General features: G+C 47.4%; 1 protein-coding gene across 6 annotated transcripts in view; it reads right to left on the bottom strand.

The window, feature by feature from the left end:
• Positions 1–20,494, bottom strand: part of apbb2b (amyloid beta (A4) precursor protein-binding, family B, member 2b) — a 265,174-nt gene that overhangs the window by 87,069 nt on the left and 157,611 nt on the right. The gene's annotated exons all lie outside the window — the stretch shown is intronic.

Genomic DNA, 20,494 nt, shown 5'->3' on the forward strand with positions numbered 1-20,494 from the left:
AATAAACCAAACCATTCAGTTCTCACACAATGATAAAGCAAACTCATGAGAGGTATGTTTGTACTTGGCAACTAATGGAAGAAATGCAACTTTAACCTTCTATAGCTGAGCTGGTACTATGATTAATAACCCAAACAGAACAAAGTTCAAAGGTCATTTATTACCAAAGTTTTTAAACAGTATACAAATTTGATATTTGTCTTCCTGCAAGCAGCCACAAAACAAACGGAACAGCATACATCGTTGGAAACTTCCAGATAGATGGTGGCGTATACAAATGCAGAGGCCTCTTGGGGGCCAACTGAAGGAGTTTTTTCTTAGTAAAATGTGTTGTTTGCAATCCAAGGACATCGTAAACTGCAGGGTTACTCCATCAGTGAGTTGCTCGTTGACCAGAGTAGCTGGACTAGTGTCAGTGGTGGTGCTGGCCAGGGTGTTGGAGAGGGAACCAGCTGAGGTGTTGAAATGAGTTGACCCCGTGATGTCGAATGGGCTGGTCGGGATATCGGGAAAAGAGATGGTTGGGATATCGGAGGAGCCCGCTGGAACGTCAGAGGAGCCATCTGGGATTCGGAGGAGCTGACCTGCCCGCAGACGGTGGTGCTGCTGCTACTCGGAAGCATCAGAGTTGGTGCAGTACAGTGCAACCATGGGAGATTGTCTCGGACATTTCACTTGTGATCACAATTCTCTGTTAGACAGTGATGATAAGTCGCCACAGGCCTGTTTCCCTTGTCTGGTGGCGGGACAGACGGCATGGGAGCTGTGTAGCCTCAGTTGCAGTGAGGACTAGGCCTCAAGCCTCGAGCTTGCCTGCTGCTGCAGACCTGGTGAGAAGAGGTGGAAGGGAAGAGATTGCTGATCCTCTGGCTAGGATCTTCATGTCCTCATTGTCCACGGGAATGGTACCGGAGGATTGGAGGGAGGTGAATGTTGTCCCCTTGTTCAAAAAAGGTAGTAGGGATAGTCCGGGTAATTATAGACCAGTGAGCCTTGTGTCTGTGGTAGGAAAGCTGTTGAAAAAGATTCTTAGAGATAGGATCTATGGGCATTTAGAGAATCGTGGTCTGATCGGGGACAGTCAGTATGGCTTTGTGAAGGGCAGATCGTGTCTAACAAGCCTGATAGAGTTCTTTGAGGATGTGACCAGGCATATAGATGAGGATAGTGCAGTGGATGTGATCTACATGGATTTTAGTAAGGCATTTGACAAGGTTCCACACGGTAGGCTTATTCAGAAAGTCAGAAGGCATGGGATCCAGGGAAGTTTGGCCAGGTGGATTCAGAATTGGCTTGCCTGCAGAAGGCAGAGGGTCATGGTGGAGGGAGTACATTCAGATTGGAGGGTTGTGAATAGTGGTGTCCCACAAGGATCTGTTCTGGGACCTCTACTTTTTGTGATTTTTATTAATGACCTGGATGTGGGAGTAGAAGGGTGGGGTGGCAAGTTTGCAGACGACACAAAGGTTGGTGGTGGTGTAGATAGTGTAGAGGATTGTCGGAGATTGCAGAGAGACATTGATAGGATGCAGAAGTGGGCTGAGAAGTGGCAGATGGAGTTCAACCCGGAGAAGTGTGAGGTGGTACACTTTGGAACGACAAACTCCAAGGCAGAGTACAAAGTAAATGGCAGGATACTTGGGAGTGTGGAGGAACAGAGGGATCTGGGGGTATATGTCCACAGATCCCTGAAAGTTGGGTCACAGGTAGATAGGGTAGTTAAGAAAGCTTATGGGGTGTTAGCTTCCATAAGTCAAGGGACAGAGTTTAAGAGATGTGATGTAATGATGCAGCTCTATAAAATTCTAGTTAGGCCATACTTGGAGTACTGTGTCCAGTTCTGGTCACCTCACTATAGGAAGGATGTGGAAACATTGGAAAGGGTACAGAGGAGATTTACCAGGATGCTGCCTGGTTTAGAGAGTATGGATTACGATCAGAGATTAAGGGAGCTAGGGTTTTACTCTTTGGAGAGAAGGAGGATGAGATGAGACATGACAGAGGTGTACAAGATATTAAGAGGAATAGACAGAGTGGACAGCCAGTGCCTCTTCCCCAGGGCACCACTGCTCAGTACAAGAGGACATGGCTTTAAGGTACGGGAGGGAAGTTCAAGGGGGATATTAGAGGAAGGTTTTTCACTCAGAGTGGTTGGTGCGTGGAATGCACTGCCTGAGTCAGTGGTGGAGGCAGATACACTAGTGAAGTTTAGGACACTACTAGACAGGTATATGGAGGAATTTAAGGTGGGCGCTTATATGGGAGGCAGGGTTTGAGGGTTGGCACAACATTGTGGGCCGAAGGGCCTGTAATGTGCTGTTCTATTCTATGTTACAGCATGGCATCCGCGCTCGGCTAGGGGCTAACCTCACCCATTGGTGCTGCCCTCCTGCATTCGAGAGGTGGAATGACATGTACTGCATGGGTCTGCACGCTGCCAGGAGACTGTAAACATAAAAACATAGAAAACCTACAGCACAATACAGGCCCTTTGGCCCAAAATGTTGTGCTGAGCATGTCCCTACCCTAGAAATTACTAGCTTTACCCATAGCCCTCTTTTTTTCTAAGCTCCATGTACCTATCCAAAAGTCTCTTAAAAGACCCTATCGTATCCGCCTCCACCACCTTTGCTGGCAGCTCATTCCACGCACTCACCACTCTCTGCGTAAAAACCTTACCCCCAACATCTCCTCTGTACCTACTCCCCAATACGTTAAACCTGTGTCCTCTTGTGGCAACCATTTCAGCCCTGGGAAAAAGCCTCTGACTATCCACATGATCAATGCCTCTCATCATCTTACACACCTCTATCAAGTCACCTCTCATCCTCCGTCGGTCCAAGAAGAAAAGGCCGAGTTCACTCAACCTGTTTTCAGAAGGCATGCTCCCCAATCCAGGCAACATCCTTGTATGTTGAACTGACCAGAACTGAGCACAGTACTCCAAGAGGGGTCTGACCAGGGTCCTATATAGCTGCAACATTACCACTCAGCTCCTAAATTCAATTCCCTGATTGATGAAGGCCAATACAACATACGACTTCTTACTGAGGCAACCTGCGTAGCAGCTTTGAGTGTCCTATGGACTCAGACCCCAAGTCCCTCTGATCCTCCACACTGCTAAGAGTCTTACCATTAATACTATATTCTGCCATCATATTTGATCTACCAAAATGAACCACCTCACACTTATCTGGGTTGAATTCCACCTGCCATTTCTCAGCCCAGTTTTGCATCCTATCAATGTCCCTCTGTAACCTCAGACAGCCCTCCACACTATCCACAACAACTCCAACCTTTGTGTCATCAGCAAACTTACTAACCCATCCCTTCATTTCCTCATCCAGGTCATTTATAAACATCACAAAGAGTAGCGGTCCCAGAACAGATCCCTGAGGCACACCACTGGTCACCGACCTCCATGCAGAATATGACCAGTCTACAACCACTCTTTGCCTTCTGTGGGCAAGCCAGTTCTGGATCCACAAAGCAAAGTCTCCTTTTCTGCAGAAGTTGGATGCTGGTGGTCTGATAGTTTTCTACAGGGGTCAGTTGCTGGGGACTGGTCGTATTTCGTAGGGTCAGTTGCTGGACTGGTCGTATTTCGTAGGGTCAGTTGCTGGGGACTGGTCGTATTTCCTAGGGTCAGTTGCTGGACTGGTCGTATTTCCTAGGGTCAGTTGCTGCGGACTGGTCGTATTTCCTAGGATCAGTTGCTGGACTGGTCGTATTTCCTAGGGTCAGTTGCTGCGGACTGGTCGTATTTCCTAGGGTCAGTTGCTGGGGACTGGTCATATTTCGTAGGGTCAGTTGCTGCGGACTGGTCGTATTTCGTAGGGTCAGTTGCTGCGGACTGGTCGTATTTCCTAGGGTCAGTTGCTGCGGACTGGTCGTATTTCCTAGGGTCAGTTGCTGGGGACTGGTCGTATTTCCTAGGGTCAGTTGCTGGGGACTGGTCGTATTTCGTAGGGTCAGTTGCTGGGGACTGGTCGTATTTCGTAGGGTCAGTTGCTGCGGACTGGTCGTATTTCCTAGGGTCAGTTGCTGCGGACTGGTCGTATTTCCTAGGGTCAGTTGCTGCGGACTGGTCGTATTTCCTAGGGTCAGTTGCTGGACTGGTCGTATTTCCTAGGGTCAGTTGCTGCGGACTGGTCGTATTTCCTAGGGTCAGTTGCTGGACTGGTCGTATTTCCTAGGGTCAGTTGCTGCGGACTGGTCGTATTTCCTAGGGTCAGTTGCTGGGGACTGGTCGTATTTCGTAGGGTCAGTTGCTGCGGACTGGTCGTATTTCGTAGGGTCAGTTGCTGCGGACTGGTCGTATTTCCTAGGGTCAGTTGCTGCGGACTGGTCGTATTTCCTAGGGTCAGTTGCTGGGGACTGGTCGTATTTCGTAGGGTCAGTTGCTGGGGACTGGTCGTATTTCGTAGGGTCAGTTGCTGGGGACTGGTCGTATTTCGTAGGGTCAGTTGCTGGGGACTGGTCGTATTTCGTAGGGTCAGTTGCTGCGGACTGGTCGTATTTCGTAGGGTCAGTTGCTGGGGACTGGTCGTATTTCGTAGGGTCAGTTGCAGGGGACTGGTCGTATTTCGTAGGGTCAGTTGCTGGGGACTGGTCGTATTTCGTAGGGTCAGTTGCTGGGGACTGGTCGTATTTCGTAGGGTCAGTTGCTGCGGACTGGTCGTATTTCGTAGGGTCAGTTGCTGCGGACTGGTCGTATTTCGTAGGGTCAGTTGCTGGGGACTGTTCGTATTTCCTAGGGTCAGTTGCTGTGGACTGGTCGTATTTCCTAGGGTCAGTTGCTGCGGACTGGTCGTATTTCATAGGGTCAGTTGCTGCGGACTGGTCGTATTTCCTAGGGTCAGTTGCTGCGGACTGGTCGTATTTCGTAGGGTCAGTTGCTGCGGACTGGTCGTATTTCCTAGGGTCAGTTGCTGGGGACTGGTCGTATTTCGTAGGGTCAGTTGCTGCGGACTGGTCGTATTTCGTAGGGTCAGTTGCTGGGGACTGGTCGTATTTCCTAGGGTCAGTTGCTGGGGACTGGCCGTATTTCGTAGGGTCAGTTGCTGCGGACTGGTCGTATTTCCTAGGGTCAGTTGCTGGGGACTGGTCGTATTTCGTAGGGTCAGTTGCTGCGGACTGGTCGTATTTCCTAGGGTCAGTTGCTGGGGACTGGTCGTATTTCCTAGGGTCAGTTGCTGGGGACTGGCCGTATTTCGTAGGGTCAGTTGCTGCGGACTGGTCGTATTTCGTAGGGTCAGTTGCTGGGGACTGGTCGTATTTCGTAGGGTCAGTTGCTGGGGACTGGTCGTATTTCGTAGGGTCAGTTGCTGCGGACTGGTCGTATTTCGTAGGGTCAGTTGCTGGACTGGTCGTATTTCGTAGGGTCAGTTGCTGCGGACTGGTCGTATTTCCTAGGGTCAGTTGCTGCGGACTGGTCGTATTTCCTAGGGTCAGTTGCTGCGGACTGGTCGTATTTCCTAGGGTCAGTTGCTGCGGACTGGTCGTATTTCGTAGGGTCAGTTGCTGCGGACTGGTCGTATTTCGTAGGGTCAGTTGCTGGGGACTGGTCGTATTTCGTAGGGTCAGTTGCTGCGGACTGGTCGTATTTCGTAGGGTCAGTTGCTGGACTGGTCGTATTTCGTAGGGTCAGTTGCTGCGGACTGGTCGTATTTCCTAGGGTCAGTTGCTGCGGACTGGTCGTATTTCGTAGGGTCAGTTGCTGCGGACTGGTCGTATTTCCTAGGGTCAGTTGCTGGGGACTGGTCGTATTTCGTAGGGTCAGTTGCTGCGGACTGGTCGTATTTCCTAGGGTCAGTTGCTGGGGACTGGTCGTATTTCGTAGGGTCAGTTGCTGCGGACTGGTCGTATTTCGTAGGGTCAGTTGCTGGGGACTGGTCGTATTTCCTAGGGTCAGTTGCTGGGGACTGGCCGTATTTCGTAGGGTCAGTTGCTGCGGACTGGTCGTATTTCCTAGGGTCAGTTGCTGGGGACTGGTCGTATTTCGTAGGGTCAGTTGCTGGGGACTGGCCGTATTTCGTAGGGTCAGTTGCTGCGGACTGGTCGTATTTCGTAGGGTCAGTTGCTGGGGACTGGTCGTATTTCGTAGGGTCAGTTGCTGGGGACTGGTCGTATTTCGTAGGGTCAGTTGCTGCGGACTGGTCGTATTTCGTAGGGTCAGTTGCTGGGGACTGGCCGTATTTCGTAGGGTCAGTTGCTGCAGACTGGTCGTATTTCGTAGGGTCAGTTGCTGGGGACTGGTCATATTTCGTAGGGTCAGTTGCTGGGGACTGGTCGTATTTCGTAGGGTCAGTTGCTGCGGACTGGTCGTATTTCGTAGGGTCAGTTGCTGGACTGGTCGTATTTCGTAGGGTCAGTTGCTGCGGACTGGTCGTATTTCGTAGGGTCAGTTGCTGCGGACTGGTCGTATTTCCTAGGGTCAGTTGCTGGACTGTTCGTATTTCCTAGGGTCAGTTGCTGCGGACTGGTCGTATTTCCTAGGGTCAGTTGCTGGACTGGTCGTATTTCCTAGGGTCAGTTGCTGCGGACTGGTCGTATTTCCTAGGGTCAGTTGCTGGGGACTGGTCGTATTTCGTAGGGTCAGTTGCTGCGGACTGGTCGTATTTCGTAGGGTCAGTTGCTGCGGACTGGTCGTATTTCGTAGGGTCAGTTGCTGCGGACTGGTCGTATTTCCTAGGGTCAGTTGCTGGGGACTGGTCGTATTTCGTAGGGTCAGTTGCTGCGGACTGGTCGTATTTCCTAGGGTCAGTTGCTGGGGACTGGTCGTATTTCGTAGGGTCAGTTGCTGGGGACTGGCCGTATTTCGTAGGGTCAGTTGCTGCGGACTGGTCGTATTTCGTAGGGTCAGTTGCTGGGGACTGGTCGTATTTCCTAGGGTCAGTTGCTGGGGACTGGTCGTATTTTGTAGGGTCAGTTGCTGCGGACTGGTCGTATTTCGTAGGGTCAGTTGCTGGGGACTGGTCATATTTCGTAGGGTCAGTTGCTGGACTGGTCGTATTTCGTAGGGTCAGTTGCTGGGGACTGGTCGTATTTCCTAGGGTCAGTTGCTGCGGACTGGTCGTATTTCCTAGGGTCAGTTGCTGGACTGGTCGTATTTCCTAGGGTCAGTTGCTGCGGACTGGTCGTATTTCCTAGGGTCAGTTGCTGGACTGGTCGTATTTCCTAGGGTCAGTTGCTGCGGACTGGTCGTATTTCCTAGGGTCAGTAGCTGGGGACTGGTCGTATTTCGTAGGGTCAGTTGCTGCGGACTGGTCGTATTTCGTAGGGTCAGTTGCTGCGGACTGGTCGTATTTCCTAGGGTCAGTTGCTGCGGACTGGTCGTATTTCGTAGGGTCAGTTGCTGCGGACTGGTCGTATTTCGTAGGGTCAGTTGCTGCGGACTGGCCGTATTTCCTAGGGTCAGTTGCTGGGGACTGGCCGTATTTCCTAGGGTCAGTTGCTGGGGACTGGTCGTATTTCGTAGGGTCAGTTGCTGGGGTCTGGTCGTATTTCGTAGGGTCAGTTGCTGGGGACTGGTCGTATTTCGTAGGGTCAGTTGCTGGGGACTGGTCGTATTTCGTAGGGTCAGTTGCTGGGGACTGGTCGTATTTCGTAGGGTCAGTTGCTGCGGACTGGTCGTATTTCGTAGGGTCAGTTGCTGCGGACTGGTCGTATTTCGTAGGGTCAGTTGCTGGGGACTGGTCGTATTTCCTAGGGTCAGTTGCTGGGGACTGGTCGTATTTCGTAGGGTCAGTTGCTGCGGACTAGTCATATTTCCTAGGGTCAGTTGCTGGGGACTGGTCGTATTTCATAGGGTCAGTTGCTGGGGACTGGTCGTATTTCGTAGGGTCAGTTGCTGCGGACTGGTCGTATTTCCAAGGGTCAGTTGCTGGGGACTGGTCGTATTTCCTAGGGTCAGTTGCTGGACTGGTCGTATTTCCTAGGGTCAGTTGCTGGGGACTGGTCGTATTTCCTAGGGTCAGTTGCTGCGGACTGGTCGTATTTCGTAGGGTCAGTTGCTGCGGACTGGTCGTATTTCGTAGGGGTCAGTTGCTGCGGACTGGTCGTATTTCGTAGGGTCAGTTGCTGCGGACTGGTCGTATTTCCAAGGGTCAGTTGCTGGGGACTGGTCGTATTTCCTAGGGTCAGTTGCTGGACTGGTCGTATTTCGTAGGGTCAGTTGGTGCGGACTAGTCATATTTCCTAGGGTCAGTTGCTGGACTGGTCGTATTTCGTAGGGTCAGTTGCTGGGGACTGGTCGTATTTCCTAGGGTCAGTTGCTGCGGACTGGTCGTATTTCGTAGGGTCAGTTGCTGCGGACTGGTCGTATTTCGTAGGGTCAGTTGCTGGGGACTGGTCGTATTTCGTAGGGTCAGTTGCTGCGGACTGGTCGTATTTCGTAGGGTCAGTTGCTGCGGACTGGTCGTATTTCCTAGGGTCAGTTGCTGGGGACTGGTCGTATTTCCTAGGGTCAGTTGCTGCGGACTGGTCGTATTTCGTAGGGTCAGTTGCTGCGGACTGGTCGTATTTCCTAGGGTCAGTTGCTGCGGACTGGTCGTATTTCCTAGGGTCAGTTGCTGCGGACTGGTCGTATTTCCTAGGGTCAGTTGCTGCGGACTGGTCGTATTTCGTAGGGTCAGTTGCTGCGGTCTGGTCGTATTTCGTAGGGTCAGTTGCTGGACTGGTCGTATTTCGTAGGGTCAGTTGCTGCGGACTGGTCGTATTTCGTAGGGTCAGTTGCTGCGGACTGGTCGTATTTCCGAGGGTCAGTTGCTGGGGACTGGTCGTATTTCCTAGGGCCAGTTGCTGGGGACTGGTCGTATTTCCAAGGGTCAGTTGCTGGGGACTGGTCGTATTTCGTAGGGTCAGTTGCTGGGGACTGGTCGTATTTCCTAGGGTCAGTTGCTGGGGACTGGTCGTATTTCCTAGGGTCAGTTGCTGGGGACTGGTCGTATTTCGTAGGGTCAGTTGCTGGACTGGTCGTATTTCGTAGGGTCAGTTGCTGCGGACTAGTCATATTTCCTAGGTTCAGTTGCTGGACTGGTCATATTTCGTAGGGTCAGTTGCTGGGGACTGGTCGTATTTCCTAGGGTCAGTTGCTGGACTGGTCGTATTTCGTAGGGTCAGTTGCTGGGGACTGGCCGTATTTCCTAGGGTCAGTTGCTGGGGACTGGTCGTATTTCCTAGGGTCAGTTGCTGGGGACTGGTCGTATTTCGTAGGGTCAGTTGCTGGGGACTGGTCGTATTTCCTAGGGTCAGTTGCTGGGGACTGGTCGTATTTCCTAGGGTCAGTTGCTGGGGACTGGTCGTATTTCGTAGGGTCAGTTGCTGGGGACTGGTCGTATTTCCTAGGGTCAGTTGCTGGGGACTGGTCGTATTTCGTAGGGTCAGTTGCTGCGGACTGGTCGTATTTCGTAGGGTCAGTTGCTGGGGACTGGTCGTATTTCATAGGGTCAGTTGCTGCGGACTGGTCGTATTTCCTAGGGTCAGTTGCTGGGGACTGGTCGTATTTCGTAGGGTCAGTTGCTGGGGACTGGTCGTATTTCCTAGGGTCAGTTGCTGGACTGGCCGTATTTCCTAGGGTCAGTTGCTGGGGACTGGTCATATTTCGTAGGGTCAGTTGCTGGGGACTGGTCGTATTTCGTAGGGTCAGTTGCTGGGGACTGGTCGTATTTCGTAGGGTCAGTTTCTGCGGACTGGTCGTATTTCCTAGGGTCAGTTGCTGGGGACTGGTCGTATTTCCTAGGGTCAGTTGCTGCGGACTGGTCGTATTTCGTAGGGTCAGTTGCTGGGGACTGGCCGTATTTCGTAGGGTCAGTTGCTGGGGACTGGTCGTATTTCCTAGGGTCAGTTGCTGCGGACTGGTCGTATTTCGTCGGGTCAGTTGCTGCGGACTGGTCGTATTTCGTAGGGTCAGTTGCTGCGGACTGGTCGTATTTCCTAGGGTCAGTTGCTGGGGACTGGTCATATTTCGTAGGGTCAGTTGCTGGGGACTGGTCGTATTTTGTAGGGTCAGTTGCTGCGGACTGGTCGTATTTCGTAGGGTCAGTTGCTGGGGACTGGTCGTATTTCGTAGGGTCAGTTGCTGCGGACTGGTCGTATTTCGTAGGGTCAGTTGCTGGGGACTGGTCGTATTTCCTAGGGTCAGTTGCTGGGGACTGGTCGTATTTCCTAGGGTCAGTTGCTGGGGACTGGCCATATTTCGTAGGGTCAGTTGCTGCGGACTGGCCGTATTTCCTAGGGTCAGTTGCTGCGGACTGGTCGTATTTCGTAGGGTCAGTTGCTGCGGACTGGTCGTATTTCGTAGGGTCAGTTGCTGGGGACTGGCCGTATTTCCTAGGGTCAGTTGCTGGGGACTGGTCATATTTCGTAGGGTCAGTTGCTGCGGACTGGTCGTATTTCCTAGGGTCAGTTGCTGGGGACTGGTCGTATTTCCTAGGGTCAGTTGCTGGGGACTGGTCGTATTTCCTAGGGTCAGTTGCTGGGGACTGGTCGTATTTCCTAGGGTCAGTTGCTGGGGACTGGTCGTATTTCGTAGGGTCAGTTGCTGCGGACTGGTCGTATTTCGTAGGGGTCAGTTGCTGCGGACTGGTCGTATTTCGTAGGTTCAGTTGCCTGTGGACTGGTCGTATTTCCTAGGGTCAGTTGCTGCGGACTGGTCGTATTTCCTAGGGTCAGTTGCTGGGGACTGGTCGTATTTCCTAGGGTCAGTTGCTGCGGACTGGTCGTATTTCGTAGGGTCAGTTGCTGGGGACTGGTCGTATTTCCTAGGGTCAGTTGCTGGGGACTGGTCGTATTTCGTAGGGTCAGTTGCTGGGGACTGGTCGTATTTCGTAGGGTCAGTTGCTGGGGACTGGTCATATTTCGTAGGGTCAGTTGCTGCGGACTGGTCGTATTTCGTAGGGTCAGTTGCTGGGGACTGGTCGTATTTCGTAGGGTCAGTTGCTGCGGACTGGTCGTATTTCGTAGGGGTCAGTTGCTGCGGACTGGTCGTATTTCGTAGGGTCAGTTGCTGCGGACTGGTCGTATTTCGTAGGGTCAGTTGCTGCGGACTGGTCGTATTTCGTAGGGTCAGTTGCTGGGGACTGGTCGTATTTCCTAGGGTCAGTTGCTGGGGACTGGTCGTATTTCGTAGGGTCAGTTGCTGGGGACTGGTCGTATTTCCTAGGGTCAGTTGCTTGTGGACTGGTCGTATTCTTTGGGGGGTTGGCTGGTTGCGTCCCGCAGAGCTCGGTTGCTGGTGGACTGGCAGTGTTGTGTAGGTGTACTGTACCATCGATTGCCAGACATTGTTGCTCAGGATCCTGGATATTTTTGAGTGAAAATGCTTCTTTTCTGAGTATTTTGAATTAAGTCACTCGCTATTTTGAATGTTGCTCACTATTTTGAACATTTTGCACTTTGGCCCCAGAGGAATTGAATTGACTTTCTTATAAATCCTTATGTTACGTTTCCATCTAAATGTGCCATGTGCAATCATAGTAATTTATAATAAATAGAACAGTCAATGTAATATAGAGTACACGCAAGTCAGTGAGTTAATCAGTCTGATGGCCTGGTGGAAGAAGCTGTCCCGGAGCCTGTTGGTCCTGGCTTTTATGCTGTGGTACCGTTTCCCAGATGGTAGCAGCTGGAACAGTTTGTGGTTGGGGTGACTTGGGTCCCCAATAATCCTTTTTGCACACCTGTTCTTGTAAACGTCCTGAATCATGATAAGTTCACAACTACAGATGCACTGGGCTGTCTGCACCACTCTCTGCAGAGGCCTGCGATTGAGGGAGGTACAGTTCTCATACCAGGCAGTGATGCAGCCAGTCAGGATGCTCTCAATTCTGCCCATGTAGAAAGTTCTTAGGATTTGGGGGCCCACACCAAACTTACTCAATCATCTGAGGTGAAAGAGGTGCTGTTGTGCCTTTTTCACCACACAGCCGGTATGTACAGACCACGTGAGATCATCAGAGATGTGGATGCCGAGGAACTTGAAGCTGTTTACCCCCTCAACCCCCCATCCATTGATGTCAATAGGGGTCAGCCTGTCTCCATTCCTCCTGTAATCCAGAACCAGCTCCTTTGTTTTTGTGACATTGAGGGAGAGATTGCTTTCTTCACAGCACTGTGTCAGAGGGATGACTTCCTCCCTGTAGGCCACCTCATATTGTTTGAGATAAGGACAATCAATGCAGTGTTGTTGGCAAATTTAATTAGCAGATTGGAGCTGTAGGTGGCGACACAGTCATGGGAATACAGAGTGTAAAGGAGGGGGCTTAGTACACAGCCCTGAGGGGATCCTGTATTGAGAGTCAAAGGGTTGGAGGTGAGGGACCCCACTCTTACAACCTGTTGGCGACTTGACAGGAATGCTCTCTCATTTAGCTGTATCTATGTAAGACTGAATGATAATTAATCTTGATTTGATTTGAGACACATTTAAAGAAAAAAAACTACAAGACCATCAAAGGCACACAAAAAAGAACAAATCGCACAAACAACAAAAATCAAACAAGTAACATTCCGAAGTATGCCTGTAAAGCCACTTGCTGATTAATTAGGGGGTTAATAAACTGATTGCATAGCCTAGAAAATACAAAGGAATTACACAACACAAAATCTATGGTTCACTATGTAAAAAAAGAAACTATGAGGATAGCTTATTGCATCCTCAAAAGGGTGATGCCCTCAAATCTGCGGCATCTATCACCGAGGTTCTCCATCACCGAGAGGAGATCAATTCCTGAACAGGCAATGAACCAACCCATAAATCCAATTTCACTATTTTTGCTCTCTTTTTGCACGACTGATATATATTTGTTTTGTAATTTATGATTTTTTTTTGTATTGCACAGTAATGCTGCCATTAAACAGAAATGTCATGACATATATCAGTGATATTAACCTGATTCTCCTGACAGAATGTTCTAAGGCTTGGTGCTCGACCTCGACCCAACATCATTTCTTTGATCGAGTGTATTTTGCAGATATATGGGGACATTTGTCCCTGTACAATTAAGATTTGTTAAGAGCAGTACTATTTTTTCCCCCATTACAAGCTCATTGAAAAATTCAGTCCAGAATTTTTTTACCAGTTGAAAATGGTCTCCACATGCATCAGACCAGCACTGAAAAATTCACTGGCTCCTTGTGCAAATTTGGCACTGCCAGTTTACATTCATAAAAGGCCAGCCAGAGTAAACTCCACCAAGAAGACAACTCATAAATTCTTTCATACCTGGCTAGGTTATGCTACTTGGCTTAGCTGGCTGTCAAACCTGTATGTTTCCAAATGTCTCTTGCTATGTTTAAGAAAACTCAGACAATTAGCAACACCTCAATAGCAATATAAAACTAAATCTGCAGGTTTTCCACTCTCACTTCCACGCAGTTGCTCCTCATGTACCAGCTCTGTGGCAAACATGCTCTCCAGTGTGGATGCAAGGCAGCTGCCACAAATTTGCACTCCACAGTGAAACCCTGCGAGGAGTAAAATTCCTGTCATCAGGACTTGCCAAGCATACTCAGCAAGTTGAAGACATTTATGAAAATGTTACAGCATTTATATGAAAATTTACCACCTGTCCCATCATCATTTATAGATGACTCATAAACCCTACCCAAGGAGGATTTAAAAAGGCAAACCTTTTATTCTTTCTGTTGTTTTTCTGCCATTACACATCTGCTTCATCTTTAACTAAAAAGACCCATTGACAGTTTGAGGACAAACACTTTACAAACATTCCACTTAGAATGAATGAACTACATTCAATGTGTTGGTCTAGTGAAGGTGATAATGAGCGCTGGCGAGCATATTCACAACTCATGCGGATAAATTGGGTGGAAATGGCCAGTTGAAGGTTAGGCTGATCCTGTTTATTTGGACTATGGCAATCTGACACATTAATTGGATACAGGACATCATAGCCGTTCTAGTGCAGGATAACAAAGGGATTGCCTTGCTCTGATGTAAGCTGTTACACGACCAGGAAGGATATAGTCAAATCCCACAAGTTCAACTAAGTCCATCCATCACATGGAAAGAAGGTAAGTGATGGGAACCATTAATATCTTACACTCATTTATTTTAAAGGAGATGTAGTTTGGATGCAAAGGTCCTAGCTGATTAGTGTTCCAACACAGAAGCCTCTACAGTTCATAGAGGATGAAGTCTACCACCTGATTTCACATTTACAATCCAGCTTTAGTGCTCCTTTAAAACAGAGTAAAATTCCCCTAAACCCTAAGGGCGAATGTATCCTAATTTCAGTATTGAAGAATTAAAGAAATAAACTTTAATCACAACTCCAAGCCACATTATACAGACCGTATGATATTGCGGTGGTACAATACTGCCATCACGTGGTCAGAGTTTGCCATGTCAGGACATCAAACAATATTTGATTTGCTCTGGTACTCTTCCAAAGTTTGCCACAAAAATGCTTACAATGCAAGCTGATAATAACTCAGCAAGGGATTCACAGTGACTGGGATCAGTAAACAAGACAACTATTAAATAAAGCTATTCCCTTTTCTAAAATGATTTCAAGACTGTGAAATAAACACAAGGATCGAAGAGGGTGATTTCATTATCAAACTGGAAACAGAAATAAGGAAGAAACAAAGACTGGATTGAATGAATCCATTAGAGGATAATGAAAACATGAAATTTGCAAAGGAATGAGGTCATTATTTTTTCTTTTACTGCACCTGATAATTAACAATAAAAATACTAATCACTCCAATTATCAGTTTATTAATATGTGATATGTTTAAGTTTCAACCTACAACATTAATTGACAACTAAAATACCGTATGCTCGCCAATGAGAGACAAACAGGGAATTCCCATTTTTCACAATGTCAATGGCATCTCAACAATCCACAGATATTAGTATTTAACCACACAACTACCTCGGTCTTCAAGTATCGTTCACTCCTGTGAGCAGGTAACATGAAACCTTGTACTTGTTCTGCCATCCAACAAGATCAAGTTCAAGTGCAATTTAGCTCCACAGAGTTATGAAATGCAGATTTCTGTATTTTTGCCCATTTAAACGATCACTATATTTGTAATTTAATGTTTCCATCCATAACTGCTGCCTTTTACGTCAAAGTTGGGTACGTAGCTTTCTATTGCATCAACCAAGTCATTTAAAAGTAATTGTAAGATCTGATTACAATCATAAAATCATGTGCACCATTAATTTCACCATTACTTTAAGATCAAACTGTTGTCTGTTATTTGTTTACAAAAGACACAACTTTTCATTCTCTTTCAGTTCCAAGTAAAATTAATATTTGAATTATCAATCTTTAAGTTATGAATATCTAACATAAATTTCCCAGGTTGTTATAGAAGGGGGGAGGGTGAGTCCCACTATCTATTAAATTCTCCCAATGGCGTGTGCCGCAAATAGCTTCTGACAACCAAGTCCAGCTCCTGGTCTTCACATGTGGTTTAGCTACTATGCCCAGCAGAACCATTTCTACTGACAGGAGAAGGGGCAAAGGCGGGTTACTGGCACCTTAAAAGCAGTCACTTCAGGCAGATGGGGCTCATCAGGCATGGTTAACAGCTCATCTAGGAGAAGGAAAACTCTGATCAGAAACACCCGCTGGCCTGCGGCTAACCCTATTCATGGGGAAGGCTTCAGGAGTAAACCCCAAGGGAAAAATCCAGAGCTGGAGTCCCTAAGGCAGTTCTATGTTGAGTTCAACACAGACTGTCAACTCCTGTGATGCTGCTGGTGCCTAATTTTTGGTCTCTGCCATTCCTTTGGATTCATCAGTTGTGTGGAGAGGGGGAGCTTGCTACATGGGCAACAGCTTGCTCTCCATGTTGTACAGCACTGGCTTGCGTACCCAGACAGCTAGGGGACAACATCCATGGTTGACCCTGACCAATGGAGGCCAACAACAGAATTTGCCAAGTAACATCAGCATCCAAAATCAATATAATTTCAAACTCTGAAATATGATATTAGGGAAAACTCAATTATTCAGTTAGATTCTTCTGCGGGCACTGCAAAATAGGGGAGGCAGAAATAATGTTGGAGCAAGGTATATTCACAATGATCTGAGCACCGCTAAAGCTGCCAGGATAAATATTGGTTTGGACCTAGCTGATTCTGAATAAATCAGACATTTGGTAGCATGCTTGAAATACTGTAATCTAGAAATTCAGATTTTATTGTCTACTCAGGTTTTGAAGCACATTACCAAATAAGATGCACTCAAATTCCCTGTTCGAATAAATTAGCAACAGTTGGATGGATTCCACAGGTTTCACTGTTTGCAAAAAAGAATTTGGATTCAATTAAGTAAGAATTTTTCTTATAAAAACACTGATTTGTGAATCCAATTTAATGCTCTAAAATACTATTCAAATTCTTTTCACTTAAAAGCTGTTTATGACTTTACAGGAGTCTTGTTTGTTCATTACTGCAGTCTGATTTCAATTTATATAAAATAAGAGTTCAAAAATATTTAAAACATTTTGAGCCTAAGAGCAAGTCAAAGATTTTCTCTTAAATGGAAGTCTCAGCTGAAGCCAAGGTGGTATGTCTGGATGGGAAATCTATAGACAATAAATAATGCCTAGTGATTTTCAATAATTTGTTAAATTTGCCATTTATTGCTCAAATTAAATAGCATACTGTCAAGCTTCTGTAGCAAAGCATTTAAGCACAGTTAAATTAAAAGCATTTTTAGCAAGATAGTATGGTATTATTTATTAAAAGTCAAATTTTACCAGAGAATTTGTATTTATTAGGCTATCACAATTTGTATTTATTAGGCTATTCTCTTATGCACAATGCTATTCTTTTAAAATTATTTCAAAAGCTACTTAGAATGGAATAATACAAGGCCTTCACAAAAGTACTGGTAGCCCTTGTTTTTATAAGGTTACAATTAATTTTCAGAAAAATAAACCTACAAATATTTCTTTAGAATCAGAATCAGGTTTATTATCACAGGCATGTGGTGTGAAATTTGTTAACTTAGCAGCAGCAGTTCAATGCAATAATCTAGCAGAGAGAAAAAAAAATAAGACAATAAATAAACAAGTAAATCAATTACGTATTTTGAATAGATTATTAAAAATGTGCAAAAACAGAAATACTGTATATTAAGAAAAGTGAGGTAGAGTCCAAAGCGACTTGGATGACAGAGGTGAAGAAGCTATTCCTGAATCGCTGAGTGTGTGCCTTCAGGCTTCTGTACCCCCTACCTGATGGTAACAGTGGGAAAAGGGCATGCCCTGGGTGCTGGGGGTCTTTAATAATGGACACTGCCTTTCTGAGACACCGCTTCTTAAAGATGTCCTGGGTACTTTGTAGGCATAGACGGCCTTAAGCATCTGGGGGCCTGTTTCAAGAGTTAATGTGAGGCCCTACCCCCGCTTCCCAAAAAAAGTAGAAAGAAAAACAGCGAATATTCAAGTTGGCTTGCATCAATAATGGTATAATTTCGGACTTAAACATTGATGCATTATATGCACTTTCAGCATAATGCACAGACAGCCCAACATAATCCAAACAATTCCCTTAACTAAAAACTGAAACAATGACATTTTTTGCTTTGGAGTGAGAAGCCTCGCCCTTTTCAGCAACTAGTGCTGAGAATGCTTTAATGAGCTCATCTTTGTCCTGCGATCTTGTTATTTCATGCTCAATTGATACCTGAGCAAGAGCTGACAGACACTCCTGGAGCATGGTTGTCCCCAGATGCGTTTTGATGAGCTTTAGCTTATCTTTCCACTCGCTACAGTCACAGGCACTGTCAGCATGAGTCTTACTTAGAGCAATGGTGAGGTTAGGGTACAGTTCAACCAGATTGTTGCTGTAAATGTAGCTCAGTGGTTTCTTTTGCAGGCACGGCACTGACAGCAGCCGACACCTCGCGCAAAAGGTCCTCAGCATCCACACCACCAAGTGTCCTCTCCATGTTTACGCAGCTGTCTTTCAGTGTGTGCCTTTGGGTGGCTTTTTTCATTTCCTCTCTTCCATAAGTGAAGCCAAACAGACTGTAAAATGACTCCATCAGCTTGAAGCGCTCACTAATGCCCGTGATGGCAGAGTCCACTCGTGGAAGGAAAACTTCTCTCTTGCACCGTTCCTCGGGTGCCACTGTCAGGGAAGGATCTGCACTTTGGGACTCGGACTGGAACTGGCATTTTGGCTTTCTGATTTGTGCACCATTAGCATCCCTATCTCTTCAGCAATGTCTCTGGCATCTGGTTGGGCGGATGAAAGGCCATTCTCTCTGTATACCTCGAGAAATTTCGGAACACATTCCACCTCGCGCTGTAGCATGTCGATTCCCACTTGTGGGCTCTGGGGCTGCTTGCTGACTCGATCCACCTCAGTCAGCACGAATTTCCATGACATGATCTCCTGTTCCAGGCCTCTGGCTGCTGACACGATTCACCTCATGTAAAACGTTGTACCAGTCAGCACGAATTTCCATGACATGATCTCCTGTTCCAGGCCTCTGGCTGCAGATGTGGTTTCACTGTCACCTTTCAGTGTGGCATGTTCAATCAGTGACAGGAGCGCACTGCCAACATCGGGAAGCTGGTAGCGCAGGACTTTCACACTTCCCACTCCCATCGCGTGTTGGATACGGCCTTGAGGGTCATCTGTGGCATGTTCTCCTTGAAAAGCTCCCATGTCTGTGTCGATGAGCTGAATAGTGTGTATAGACGTTGCAGCACCCCGAAAAAGCTCAAAGACTCCACTGTTGATCTTGCAGCATCGACAATGACTAGCTTTAGGCCGTGGCTGGCGCATGGCACGAACACTGCTTTTTTATTAATATCTGGCACCCTCTTCTGCACCCCACTATTCCCCCCCCCCGCATATCGCTCCCGTTATCATATGCCTGCCCGCTGCATTTTGAGATATCTAATCCTAACTTCTCCATATGAATTAAGAAAACGTCGGTTAGGCCTGCACCTGTTGTGTCAAGCGCTGGTAGGAAGCCGACAAAATGCTCACTAACAGTAGCTCCGACATTTACTTGGCATGTGACAATGTGCAGTGTCACAGAGAGCTGCTCTATGTGTGCAGCATCAGTGGCGCAGTCCGTTATCACCGAGTAGTAACGTGATTGTTTTACTCTTTCTGTTATCGCTTCCAGTGTCTTGTCTCCAATAAGTGTGATTAACTCATTTTGTATGGTTTTCCCCATGTAGTGGTTAGCAATCTCTTTTTTCTCTGCTCGTCTGACATGTTCGCTCATCACTGGGTCGAACTCGGCAAGCAGCCGAGTTCCCATTATTTGGTTCATGTAGGGTGGAATTGTGGCCACGGAAAGCAAGGTTTCATTCTGCAAGGTGACAGACTATGGCAATGAACCTCTTCACGACAACATTCCAGTGTTTTTTTCCAGCATTTGCATTTCTTGGTATGTGCTGTCAATGGCACTGTGCGTTCTTAAGCGCGTTTCCAGCTCGCGCCAGCTATCCATGTTGGCACGGTGCGCATTTGACTTCTCATGATTCTGGAGTGTGAGAGTGAGTCGCCCCCACACTCTGAAACCTCCGCAAGTGAGACTGTGATTTCGCTTGCCAGATAGGGTACAGCAGAAACAGAAGATTCAATCAGATGATTCTGAGTACAATAACCCTAACCTACGAATGGTTTCTCCATTTTTCATCTTCATAAGATACCTGTCCTTGGTAAAACGATGGCGTGATTGGCTCTGTGGAAAGTTAATGTCCTCTAACTGAACGAGACCTCTCCTAACAATGTCGATCAGTTGGTCACCGGTAATATGCGTTGGCCAATGTGCCGGATCGGTCTCTGTGAACGTTAGTGGGGCTTTCTCTCTGTCCGGTGTGCTGGTGGTGGCATCTCCCTCACCTGTCTCAGTTGTAGGACTGTCATCATGCTGTGGTGCTTGTTCTTCAGACAAAGTTTGGCCATCATTATCACCATCTGTTTCAGTAGAATTGTTCTTCTCATTTTCATTGCTCTGATTATCAACATCTCCTGTACCGCTTACACTGTCGCTTGTCACTGCAGCCCATGCTGTGACTATGGTGAGGCAGCAACTGCAGTCGGCGGGCCTTTTACAGATGCTGGACCAAAGAAAGATGTTAACTTTTGGGAGACTACTTAGACGTTTTGTTTTGTTTTCTAATATTTTCCGTTTTTCAGCACCACTAGGATAGGAGAGTTCCATTTTCCTCTCATTGCAAAGTAGCCTTCTTAGCTAGGAGCAATGTTTACAGTATTTTCTCAGAAGTCAGTCAGCGAGTGCCCACTGGATGTTCGGCTGACCACCAGGAGAACATTGTGGTGCCTGGGAGCTGTGCATTAAATTTTTGCATGTCAGTCGGGGGGCCCTGGGAGGGCGGGGCCCGTTTCAGTTGAAACGGGTGAAACACAGCTAAGGCCACCTATGTTTGTAGGCTAGTATCCAAGATGGAGCTGACTAGATTTACAACCTTCTGCAGCTTCTTTCGGTCCAGTGCAGTAGCCCCTCCATACCAGACAGTG

Source organism: Hypanus sabinus, chromosome 14 (genome assembly GCF_030144855.1).
Source record: "Hypanus sabinus isolate sHypSab1 chromosome 14, sHypSab1.hap1, whole genome shotgun sequence".
Lineage (NCBI taxonomy): Eukaryota > Metazoa > Chordata > Chondrichthyes > Myliobatiformes > Dasyatidae > Hypanus > Hypanus sabinus.